The sequence below is a fragment of the Cebus imitator genome, unplaced genomic scaffold (assembly GCF_001604975.1).
Source record: "Cebus imitator isolate Cc_AM_T3 unplaced genomic scaffold, Cebus_imitator-1.0 Scaffold605, whole genome shotgun sequence".
NCBI classification, from domain to species: Eukaryota; Metazoa; Chordata; class Mammalia; order Primates; family Cebidae; genus Cebus; species Cebus imitator.
This window is the reverse complement of record NW_016107920.1, coordinates 180,423-193,026: the sequence shown is the minus strand read 5'-3', so window position 1 is coordinate 193,026 and position 12,604 is coordinate 180,423.

The window sequence follows — 12,604 nt, the reverse complement described above, 5'->3', positions numbered from 1 at the left end:
CTTTAGACCTAATATGTAGTGTCCTGCCCTACAGGGTTCTTTGAGCCCCTCCCTGTTGGTGTGGAAATGAGAAATTGTAGTAATAAAAGACACAAGATACAGAGAAAAGAGAGTTTGGGCCTGGGGGTTCACTGCCAACCAAAGTGCGGAGTTCAGCAGTGGCCCCAAATGCCTGGACGCTTTCACTTTTATTGAGTTGCGAATCTGGGGGCAGGGTAGGACGTGGTGCAAAGCTGGGGGCAGGGCAGATACGGCATGGACAAGACTTTCAGGCAGCCTAGATGAGGTAAGGACCAAAATGGGTCAGCACTTTTTCCATACTAGAACAGAAACAGTAAGAATTACGTTATTTTTACTGATTATTTCTTCCAAGGAAAGAGGAACCAGGTGCAGACGCAAAACATGAGCATAGACATGCAACATGACCACTGAAGCATAGTATCACATAGAGACATTTAAGCCCTGGATGTCTGTGGGCCTACCTGACAGCGTCAGGCCTACCGCAAGAGCTTGGAGAAGCAGAGTTTTGTCCTAACTCCTCCAGGGAAGGAGATGTCTCATCCATTTTGGATGTCTCCTTCCCTAGCTGGTAAAACAGTGGGCACTTTCCCAGCACTGACGCTGCTGCACAGCTGGGGTGCCCTCCAGCAGCCCTCATGTGAGCCTGACAGAGGGCTTAAAGCCTCTTGCCTTAGGGTCATTCATTTCACAATGTCGCCCCAGGTTCACACTTCCAACCTGGGAGGCATTAGTAAAAGAATTAAGATAATCTATGAATAACTAAGATCACATATGTATAACTAAGAACTACTATGGTTATATTTCTAGTTACTTTCTTTTTCATTATTTATATGGAATTGGCTGAGCTTTTGGCTGCTGTTTTCAGCAATTATGGGGTCTCCCCCTACTAATATACAGCAATAAATGTATAATCCAAGTGACAATTCATAAACTTATATTCTGAAGCTATTTAAACCTTCGATTTAAAAAATAAAGTTTAGAAATTAAATGAAAAGAAAGAGAATTAAGAATGAAGGAAAGAAGTAAGAAAGAACAAGATAATGGAAAGATGGAAGGAATAAAGAAAGGAAAGGAGGAAGGGAGGGCAGGAAAATCTTTGTTATTTAGTAAAACAAAATACAAAAATGATACATGTACAGTGTGTTTCCTCCTGCCCAATAATGGCCTCTACTACTTGAAACTGGTTTGCTCTATTCAACTGCAAATAGAAGAACCTATGTCAGACTTTACTAGGGGTATAAAAGTCTGTTGTACATGGCCCTGGAACATGTCCTGGCCATAGAAATAGTGCAAATCTTGGCTGAAACTCTGCTTGGGCTCTCTTTTCCTCATCTCATGATGACTTTTCACACAGGAATAGAAACAACACTGATATATCATTGGCCTTGGACAAAAACTTTAGACTTTTATTCTTGCTGGTTTAAGTGTGAGCTCTTGGACATCACCGGAATTTATAGCATGTAGGATCACTATTGGGAACTTGCTGGTACTCCAGCTACCTTTCCTCTGTAAAATTTCTGATGATGAGCTTTCTGAACTACTTGTACATGAAATGCTTGGTCCCAGCATATATATTTGTCATATTTAGAAATTCTCAGATCTTCTGTTCTGTGGTGCAGTTGCCCTTCATGAAGGTCACACTAAGAAGAGTCATCAACAATCTGCTCTTTGGCACCCCCTGCCAGCACTCCAACTCCCATTATTGATAAGTTCCAATTCACTGACAAGGGTATAGAGATGCTTAGTAGGGTTAAAAACCTTTGGGTCAAAGCCGATGACCAACCCCAGGTGTCAGAGGCTCTCCAGTGTATCATGGAGAAATGGTCCTTATACTTTTTGTTGACATTTTTTAGAAAGCGTGCTTTCATGATAAAGGTCTAATTTTATATATGAACAAAAAATATGCAGTTGTGCATAAACTAAGCCACCTTTTTGGTTAGAAGGTCTTTGCATGAGTTTTCTTTGGCAGATGGGCTTGTGAGGTGCTGGGATTTTCATCCTCATGGCTGTTCTCCCCTTCATCCATTTTTGTACCTGAAATACCTACTGCACTATTCATAGTGAATTGGGTGATCTGAGGGGCCTAGGGAGTGCTCTGTTTCCTAAAAGTCAGCAAAATCTGAAGAATCATCAGTAAAATAATCCTTCGACTGCAGTGGCCTCTGATTTACCCCGCTTTCCCCACACTCTGGGTACCACCTCAGGCAAATATGTGAGACTCAGCTGCCTGGTGTCTCTCAGGGCTGAAAGCAGAGGTAAGCATTTGGTAATCTTTGTGTTCTGAAATTTGTGGTCATCTCCGTCTTCTCTCACACAGGTCTTCATGTGGGATCCTTGTTTTTTGATAGAAGACTCTCTGGTCATATCACCTTCCTGCAAACTCTATGCTTCTGCCCAACTGCATAGCTTATAGAGAATAAGTCAGTGTGTCGGGGTAGATGTGAAATAGGGAATGTGCACCAAAAGGCATAGAGCAGAGTACAGCAGGACTGTCAGAGAAAAAAACACACTGACCTATTCTTTCCCTTGATCAGCCAGACTGTCTCTGTCAAAAAAGATTAACTTTCTACAGGGAAGAGGAAGAACTGGAAGATTTTTGTAAGCCCGTGATCTTTTCAAGTTCTATGTAACATTGTGTAGTCCAGTACAGCGACCTTTAGTTTTATCCTTAAATATAGTATAATAGTAAGAAATATTTACCAAATGTGTTAGTGATTTGGAGTTTATATGTACATACATATAATTTCAAAAGTTCCATGCAAAATTGCCTAGCTTTCATTATGTGTGAATCACTCTGATAATTACTATTCTGTATTTATTCCATTAGCTATATTTTATGAGATAACAAAGAATTCCAAGATTTACATCTAAAGGAGTTTTATATGATAATTAGCATATCATCTGGAGTCATAGTGCTTCAACCATATGAACTTCAGTGTTCTATTATATAAGCACATGGTACTACTACCTATGGTCTGAAGTGTTGTCTCAGATTCCTACAGGGAAGCAGTAGAAATGAAAGTTCCAAGACACATTGGGGAGAAACAAGGGCAGAATTTTAAAACCTTTTTTCCAACTGATCTTGTCATACATTTATTGCAGGCTGTAGAGCAACCTCAACTTCAGAATATGCTCCCTCCCTCCACCAGAAAGCATTTTTTGACCTAAAATTAGATCCATAAAAAAGCATACATAAATTGTGCTGTATCAAAACTAAAACCTGAGGGAGAGATGGAGCAAGATGTTGGAATAGAAAGCTTCACCAATTGTATCCCCTTTCCCACAATGACACAAAGTCAACAACAATCTGCACAGAAAAAACACCTTGATAAGGACCAAAAATTAGGTGAGCACTCATAGTACCTGATTTTAGCTTCACATCGCTGAAGAGGCACTGAAGAGATAGAAAAAACAGCCCTGAATCATAGACACACCAGCCCTCCCCTACCCCTGGGCAGCAGTGGCATGATGCAAAGAGCATCTCTGGGTGCATTGGGAAGGAGAACACAGCAATTGTGAGGCATTGAACTCAGAGCTGTTCTGTTAGAACTGAAAGGAAAACCAAACCAAACTCAGCTGACGCCCTTCCAAAGAGGGAGCATTTAAATCAGTCCTAGCCAGAAGGAATCACCATTCCCAGTGACTCAAACTTGCGTGGAAACTTTGCCACAGAGGACTACAGCACTCTGTGTCTCCAGGTAAATTTGAAAGGCAGTTTAGACCATAAGGATTGCAAATCTTAGGTGAGTACTAGGGCTGAACTAGGCCTAGAGACGGTGGACCGGGGGGCACAAAACATACAGAGACATTAGCTAGGGCACCCAAGGGAGTGCTGCCATTGCCCCTCACTTAAACCCAGGCTGTACAGCTTACAGCTCCAAAAGAAACCCCTTCCACTTGAAGAGAGGAAAAGGAAGAGGAGAGGAGAAGGAAGAGTGGGGAAGACTTTGTCTTGCATCTTGGATACCAGCTCTGCCACAGCAGAACAGGGCACTGGTGAGAGTTGTGAGGCCCCCATTTCAAGCTTTACTCCCAGGTGACATTGCTAGACACACTCTGGGCCAGAAGGGAACATGCTGCCTTGAAGGAAAGGACCCAGGCCTAGCAGCAATCATCGCCTGATAACTGAAAAACCCTGAAACCCTGAATAACCAGTAGTAATACCCAGGTACGACATGGAGGGCTATGATGAGCCTTTGACACTTGTAGGCTTCATTAGACTTGGGACACTACCAGCTGTGCTGGCTGTGGGGAAAAGCTCCTTCTGCTTGAAAAAAGCAGAGGGAGAAGTAAAGGGAACTTGTTTTGTACCTTAGGTACCAGCATCGTCACAAGGTTTGGAGCCCCAAGTAGGCTCTTGGGGTTCCCGGTTCCAGGACTTGATTCTTATATGGAATTTCTAGACCTGCTCCTGGCCAGAAAGGAGCCCTCTTCTCTGAAGAGTCCCAGCTCAGGCAACATTCACCAGAAATGAACTTAAGAGTCTTTAGGCCTTAAAAGAACATCATTGTTAGTCAGGTAGCACAGCTCATGGCAGGGAATGGTGGTGGCTATAGGAGAAGGTAAATCTGCCTTTGCAAAAGGGACTATAGCGTGAGAGGAACTAGGTCTTGTGGTTTGAATGCCAACTCAGGTACAATACAATGGAATATGAAGTAAATTTCCAAGATTTTTGACTCTAATCCCTGACTCCCAGACAGCAGCACTTCTGTACCCAGCTGGAGCCCAAGGCACCTTACTGCCCTGAAGGGAGAGACACAGGCCTGGTTGACTTTGCCACATGTTGAATGTAGAACCCCAAGGCATTGAGCAAACATGGACAGTACTCAAGGAATGGTTACACAGGCCTTGGGTGATACCTGGTGCTGTGCTGGTTTCTGGACTGACCCAGTGAACTCATGATGGTGGTGGCCACAAGAGTGCTTTTGCCACTCAACCCCCAGCTTTAGGTGGCTCAGAGCAGAGAGAGAAAGAGACACTCTGTATGTCTGTGAGAAAGTAAGAGAAGAGAACAAGAGTCTATGCCTGGTAATCTAGATAATTATCTTGGATTTTGTCCAAGACCATCCAGGTGGTACGTCTATGAATCTGCAAGAACCACAAGGTTACTGGGCTTGGGATGCTCCGTGGAGCAGAAACAGCTTATTAGAAGCAGCTTGTAAGGAGACATTACAACTGATGCTAAAGAAATTCAAAGGATTATTAGTGGCTACAATAAGCAACTATATGCCAATAAATTACAAAATCTACGAGAAATGAACAAATTCCTAGTGCATACAACCTACTAAGTTTGATCCAAGAAGAAATTCAAAGCCTGAACAGTTGAATAACAAGTAACGAGATTGAAGCCACAATAAAGAATTTAGTTGCATATGGCCCTTCATATAAATATTGAATCCAGTCATGTCAAGGAGTGTATGTTTTAGATATAGAGATGTTGCTTGACTTATGATGGGACTACATTCCAAAAAAAATCATAAGTCAAAAATATTATTAATTGAAAGTGCATTTAATACCACTTACAATGGGATTACATCCTGATAAACCCATTGTAAAACCCAAAAAATCATAAGTTGAATGTCATAATTTGGAGATGATTTATAAATATAATTTCTGCTTTTAAAATATAATTTGAAACTTTCTGGAGGGAATCTTTCAAGTTGGTTGAATAGACATAGTCTATACTTAACTTTTGTTTTCCCCTAGTTATAAAAACAGCAACTGAACCAGAGGCTGAATAGGGTCAGGCAAGAGGTTGACCAATATTAAAAACAACAGCAACAATAAAAACCTACAAGACGTGTGTTCACTATTAGTATTGTAATGTTTAATTTTATATATCAACTTGCCTGAGCCATGGAGTGCCCAAATATTTACTCAAATACATTATTCTGGGTGTTCTCTAGGGGTATTTTTAGATGAGATTAACATTTGAATCAGTAGACTGGGTAAAGCATACTGCCTTCCTTAATGTGTGTGGGTGTCATTCAGTCAATTGAAGGCCTGAATGACAAAAACGATAACTTTTCCTTAAATAAGAGAAAATTTCTCCTTCATTATTTCATTCAAGCTGGGTCATCTGTGTTTTCCTGACTTTACACTTGAACTAAACCATAAGCTCTTCCTGGGTCTTGAGCCTGTAAGCCATTGGACTGGAACTACATCATTGGCACTCCTGGGTCTCCACCATGTTGACTCATCCTGCATATCTTGGAACTTTTCATTAGGGTCCATATCAAGTGAGCCTTTCTATAGCTATATCTATTAATATATCTATATCTTTATCACCTATATCTATATCATCTATATCATCTATATATAGATCTATGTTTATGTCATCTATATCTATGTATCTATCTATCTAAATAAATTTTGGCTGCTATAACAGAATTCCATAGACTGGGTGGTTTATAAACAATAGATATTTATTTCCCACAGTTCTGGAGGATGGGAAGTACAAAGTCGAGGCACTGGCAGGTTTGGTGTCTGGTGAAGTCATGCTTCCTTGTTCGTAGATGGCCATATTCTCACTGTCTCCTCATGTGAAAGGAGGGACAAAGGAGCTCTCTGGGATTGCTTTTGTAAGAGCATCAATTCCAATCTTGAAGGTTGTGCCCTCATCACATAATCACCCGCAAATACCCAACCTCCAAATAGACTATCTGTCTGTCTATCCATTTATCTATCAGTCAATCAATGAATCATCTATTAGTGCTGTTTCTCTGGAGAACCCTTGCTAATACAGGTATCTATATCATATTTTGAATATTTATAATATTTTATAATTAAAAAGTATGTGTTTCATCTGTTTTGGAAAATCTTGAAAGCATAAATAATAAAATTAATGCAATCATGAATTTACATGATCAGAAAAGGAGCATCGTTGATAATCCTTTGTAACAGTTATTCCAGAGCATAAACTGGCTTATAGCAATTTATACTCTGGAACCAAAAATCAGGTAAGCAATGACAATAGCTTGTATTAAATTCCTATACTGCAAGAGGCATTCAGGAATGCAGAAGAGAAAGTCTTGAATCACTGATATTACCCTTCACACAGCCTCCTCCACCTCCCACACTTGCCTACGGTAACCATGCTGTGCAGAGAGATAATCTGTGCGCCGTGGGGAGGAAGAACACAGTGACTGGAGGATTTTACATTGAACTCGGCGCTGCACTGTCACAGTGAAGTATAAATTGCTGGTTTATACTCTCCTCTGTATATGTTAATTCATGTATGTAAATATGTACATATACATACATATTACATATATGTAGGTATGAGTGCATGTGGCCCACAGTCTTTGCACTCAAGTTTTTATTCTAATGTTCTTCAACTGTTGATTAGCTTGCAGTTTTGGGACATTTACATCCCATAATAATTTAGGTTTTAAATTTGGGTTATACTACTTCTGGAAAGGAAAAATAAAAGGGAATAGATTTAATTACATACCTAAAACAACTTTAAAAAACAAAAATGACAACGTATCTATGACAATTTTTAATATATTGGACATCAGGTAACCAAAGACAGTGATTCCTGTGAGACTGAAAAGAAATAAAGTGAGCCAATAACTTCCAAGCTTGCTACGTTGAGCCTGCAGTGTGGGGAGGGGTAGCTCTATTGAAACCTGGCCATCTTCTGTTGAGGAGATGAAGCTGTCGGTGAGGGAAGGACCTGATGTCTAGAGTTCATAGCACAAAGTACCTGAGAGGAGTGAGTTTCACAGAGAGAGAATTCCAGCCTACCTAGGGGGCTTCCTGTTCTCACCAGCCAATGTAAAATCATGTCTTATCCAGAACATGAGAGAGAGACTGTCCAGAGAGAGACAGAGACAGAGAGACAGAGAGAGAGAGAGAGAGAGAGAGAGAAACTCAGAAGGGTTTAATCTCTGTAGTGATGTGAGATGAGTCCTAGATTTATGATGCTCTGGTCATACCTAAGAAACTTTAAAAGAAGGAATTACAAGGATTACAGTGTTTTGAACAAACTTATCTGAGTTGTAGAACAAAGCTTAAGAATATGAATGTATTTAAAAAATCTAGCACATTTATGCTGTACAAATGTCAGCAAGGCCAGATTCACAATACTTGGCATACAACCTATTTACCAGACATGAAAAGAAACAGGAGAATATGTTCATTAGGGAGAATACGTAGATCAAAACATCATATTGTACCCTGGAAATAGACACAATTATTATTTGTCAATAAAAATAATTAGATTTTGAAAATCAGTGGATTAAAATTGATCAAGAAATGATATAGATGGTAAAATGGGCAGACAATGACATTAAAAATTAATGTATTTTCAATAAATGGTGGTGGATAAACTGGATATCAATGTGCAAAAGAATGAAACTAGAACACTGTCTCTCGTTATGTACAAAAATCTAAATGGATGAAAGACTTAAATTGAAGACCTCCAACTATGAATCTACTAAGAGTAAACATGGGGAAAACTCTCCAGACATTGGTCTGGGCAAAAAATTTCTTGCATAATACCCCACAATCACAGGCAACCAAAGCAAAAAAAAAAAAAAAAAAAAAAAAAAAAAAAAAAAAAAAAAGAAAAAAAGAAAAAAAATATATGATCACATCAAGTTGAAAAGTTGAAACCTTCTGCATAACAAAGGAAATATTCAAAAGTGAAGAGACAATCCACAGATTTGGAGGAAGTATTCTTAAACTACCCATCTGACAAGCAATTAATAACCAGAATATATAAGGAGAGGGCTTAAACATCTCTGTAGGAAAAAAATCGAATAATCCCATTAAAAATTTGGCAAAAGATTTGAATAGGCATTTCTCAAAGGAAGACATGCTAATTGCAAGCAGGCATATGAGAAGGTGCTCAGCATCACTGATCAACAGAGAAATGGAAATCAAAACTAGAATGAGATATCATCTCACCCTAGCTGAAATGGCTTATATATAAAAGACAGGTATTAAATGCTGGTGAGGATGTGGAGAAAAGGGAAGGCTCATACACTCTTGGTGGGAACGTAAATTAGTACAACCAGCATGGAGAACAGTTTGGAGGTTACTCAAAACAAGTAAAATTAATGTACAGTTTGATCCAGTAATCCCACTGCTGGGTATATACCCAAAAGAAGCGAAATCAATATATTGAAGATGTATCTGAGCTCTTGTGTTTGTCGCAGCACTGTTAACGATAGCTAAGATTAGGAAGCAACCTAAGTGTTCATCAACAGATGAATGGACCAAGAAAATGTGTTACATATACACGAAGGAGAATTCTTGAGACATTCAGAAAGAATGAGATCCTGTCATTTGCAACCACGTGGATGGAAGTGGAGAACATTATGTTAGGTGAAACAAAGCAGGCACAGAAAGAGAAACATAGCATGTTCTCACTTATTTGGGGGATCTAAAATTGAAAACAGGCCAGGCCTGGTGGTTGATGTCTGTAATCCCGACATTTTGGAAGGCCAAGGTGGGAGGATCACCTGAGGTCAGGAGTTCGGGATGAGTCTGACTAACATGGTGAAATCCTGTCTCTACTAAAAATACAAAAAATTAGCTGGATGTGATGGCATGCACCTGTAGTCCCAGCTACTTGGGAGGCTGAGGTAGGAGAATCACTTGAGCCCGGGTGGTGAAGGTTGCAGTAAGCCAAGATTACACCACTGCACTCCAGCTTGGGCAACAGAGTAAGACTCCATCTCAAAGACAAAAATAAGATTAAAATAATAATAAAAAAATTAATGTGAAAACGATTGAACTTATGGAGGTAAAGAGTGGAAGCATGTTTACAAGGGAATGGGAAGGCGAATGGGAGGGAGGTTGGGATGCTTAACGGATAAAAATATAGTTAAAAATAATGAATAAGTTCTATTATTTGCTAGCGCAAAAAGGCGACTATGGTCAATAGCTTAATTGTTCATTTTAGAATAACTAAAAGAATATAATTAGATTGTTTATAACACAAAGTGTAAGTAGGTAAGGGGATGGATACCCCATTTACCCTGATGTAATTATTGCCCATTGCATGCCTGTACTAAAATATCTCATGTACCACATAAATAGATATACCTGCTATCTACTCACAGAAATTAAAAATTATAAAACAAAATTATGCAGTTATCTTCATAATTAAAATATTTAAATATATCTAACAACAGAAACAGCAGCTATGTATTAGATAAAATAACTGCTTGTGGATGCAACAGACCAAATCTGAAATATAAACAGCTTAGTTCAATAAAAATTTATTTCTCAATAAGGGCAAGCTGTCAGGGGACTCAGGGAACCAGGTTGCTTCCAACCTATGATTCCATCAGCTAAATGCGGGATCTCCTTGTTGGCTACAGAATGGAAGAAGAAAGCATGGATATTGAAGACTTGCTCTCAGAGGCCTATGTCTGGAATTAACAAATGTTGATTCTACTCATATGTCAGTAGTGGAGGTAGTCACTTGACCCTTTCTAACCACAAGTAAATTGGGCAATATAGTCACCAATGTGCCAAAGAAGGAGAGCAAGACTTGTAGTCTCTTCCACAAACTGTTACACAGTTGGTGCTCAATAAAAGAACAACTATTGGAATTTATTATGAAAACAGCCCTATGCATCCCTGCTAGAGTTTCCAAGAAGTCCAAATTTGCCTTGAAATTCTATATTTTTTGTTTGAGAGCCTACTCTGTGATAAGCGCTAACACAGGATAACATCAAATTTTCACAAGGACCCTGAAAATATCAGCAGAAAAATGTTCACCGTCTTCACTCAGTAGTAGTTTTTTGCACTGACTTTTGAAATAATTTATAGAGTATCCGTAGGATGAGAATGTGTGCTTCTTTCAAAATTTGTGGAAAATCAAAATGTTAACTTGAGAATCCTGCAAATCTCAACGCGACTGAATGTGCAGGACACTTTTACAGAAAACATTAGTCAGAAGAAAAAAGAAAACTAGATTTTCCTCTGGGTGAAGTACTGAGATGAGAGGCAGCATAAGAATGTTATTTTCATCTTTTTTTATTGTTCAAGGATATCACATCGGCCAATAAGCCATTTTTCCTTTCCTAGAAAAACTTGGGAAAGTGAGGTAGGGGATTGAGCAATGCATTCTTAGATATTGCCACACAGTGATTTGCACAGTCTTTCCTTAACTCCAACTCAAGAGGGTGGCAGTATTAGTCTGTTTTCTGTTGTAATCACAGGATATTTGAAACTGGCTAATTTATACATATAGGAAGTTTATGTCTTAGAGTTATGGAGGCTGAAGATTCCCAAGTCAAGGGGCCACATTTATCAGTTCCTTCTTGCTTGTAGTGACTCTTTGCAGAGTCCTGAGGCAATGCATGATATCCCACTGTGAAGGTACTGAGCACGCTGAAATTCCTAGCTCAGGTCTCTCATCCCCTTTTAATAAGGCCGCTAGTTCCCTTCCTATGATAACCTATTAATCCTGGAATAGATTGATTTACCAACACATTTGGAAAATATTTTGAGAATGTAGTGGAGACACCCACATGGTCTACACTTCAGTGTTCAGATTGACCATGTACTTGGGAGTATATACATTTAACTCTCTATAACTGTCTCCTTTTGCAAGGGTCTGTGGTTATCACAGGGGATCAGCCTGATAGAAGTGACCACCAGGTAATTGGAATGCTGTTTGTCAGGAGAGGGAAGATGATTTTGCAGGAGGGACAGTATTTCCTTTGGCAATGGGGGGGAGGTGGGCATTCTTTAGAAGGGAAGGAAAAGGAGCGAAGAGCTGCAGCTGTCCAGCCGGTCAGGTTCCATATTTGGACAGGAGGTCACATTGAGGAAGACCCAGGGGGAGGGTTCTGTAATGGGAGAAATTGCTGTAGCTAAACAAAAGCCAGCCCCATGACAGAGTCAGTTCTCAAGGAACCTTATGACTAGAAGCAGCAGGATCCTAGGAAAATGAAGCCCACATGCAGTCCCCAAGTCATGATTTATTCTCATATTAACCTTTCTTCATTAGGACTGCTTGTAGTACTTAGGATACAGGGTCTTTATTTTTATCACCTGAAATACACTTTGGAATCATAAAAAGAAAACTGAATAAACAGAAACAAGATCTGCCTCAGGCTGGGTGGAGTGGAACAATGTGAGCTTTAAACTAGTTCAGGCCAGGGGTCTAGTCCCAGCTCTGTCCCTTAGGAGTCGGTGAACTTGAGGAAACTGCAAATTTTTCATGAGCAAATGAGCCTGATAAGCCCTATCTTGTAGAACTGTTGGAATATATGTAATGTTTATAAGGCATCTGAAAAGGTAGTCTTTTAAGAATTACATTCATTACTGATTATTATTACCCCAGACAACAACACAAACCACAATAAAGTTTTATTGTTTTAAATCACTGAAATGTCAGAAAATATGTAGCATTTTTGGAAAACATAAAATAATGCTTGGCAAGTAAAATTGTTAATTTTCCCTATTTAATTTTGAGTGGGCAAGTCTCCTCCAGCTGAATACAACCCGAAAGTCCTAAAATTTGTATGAAGAACAAAGAAACTGCCTCCCAGGTGTTTGTCTATCCAAATCACCTCTATTTTTATTTATTTCCTTCCTACCAAAAATCAAGCCCTCT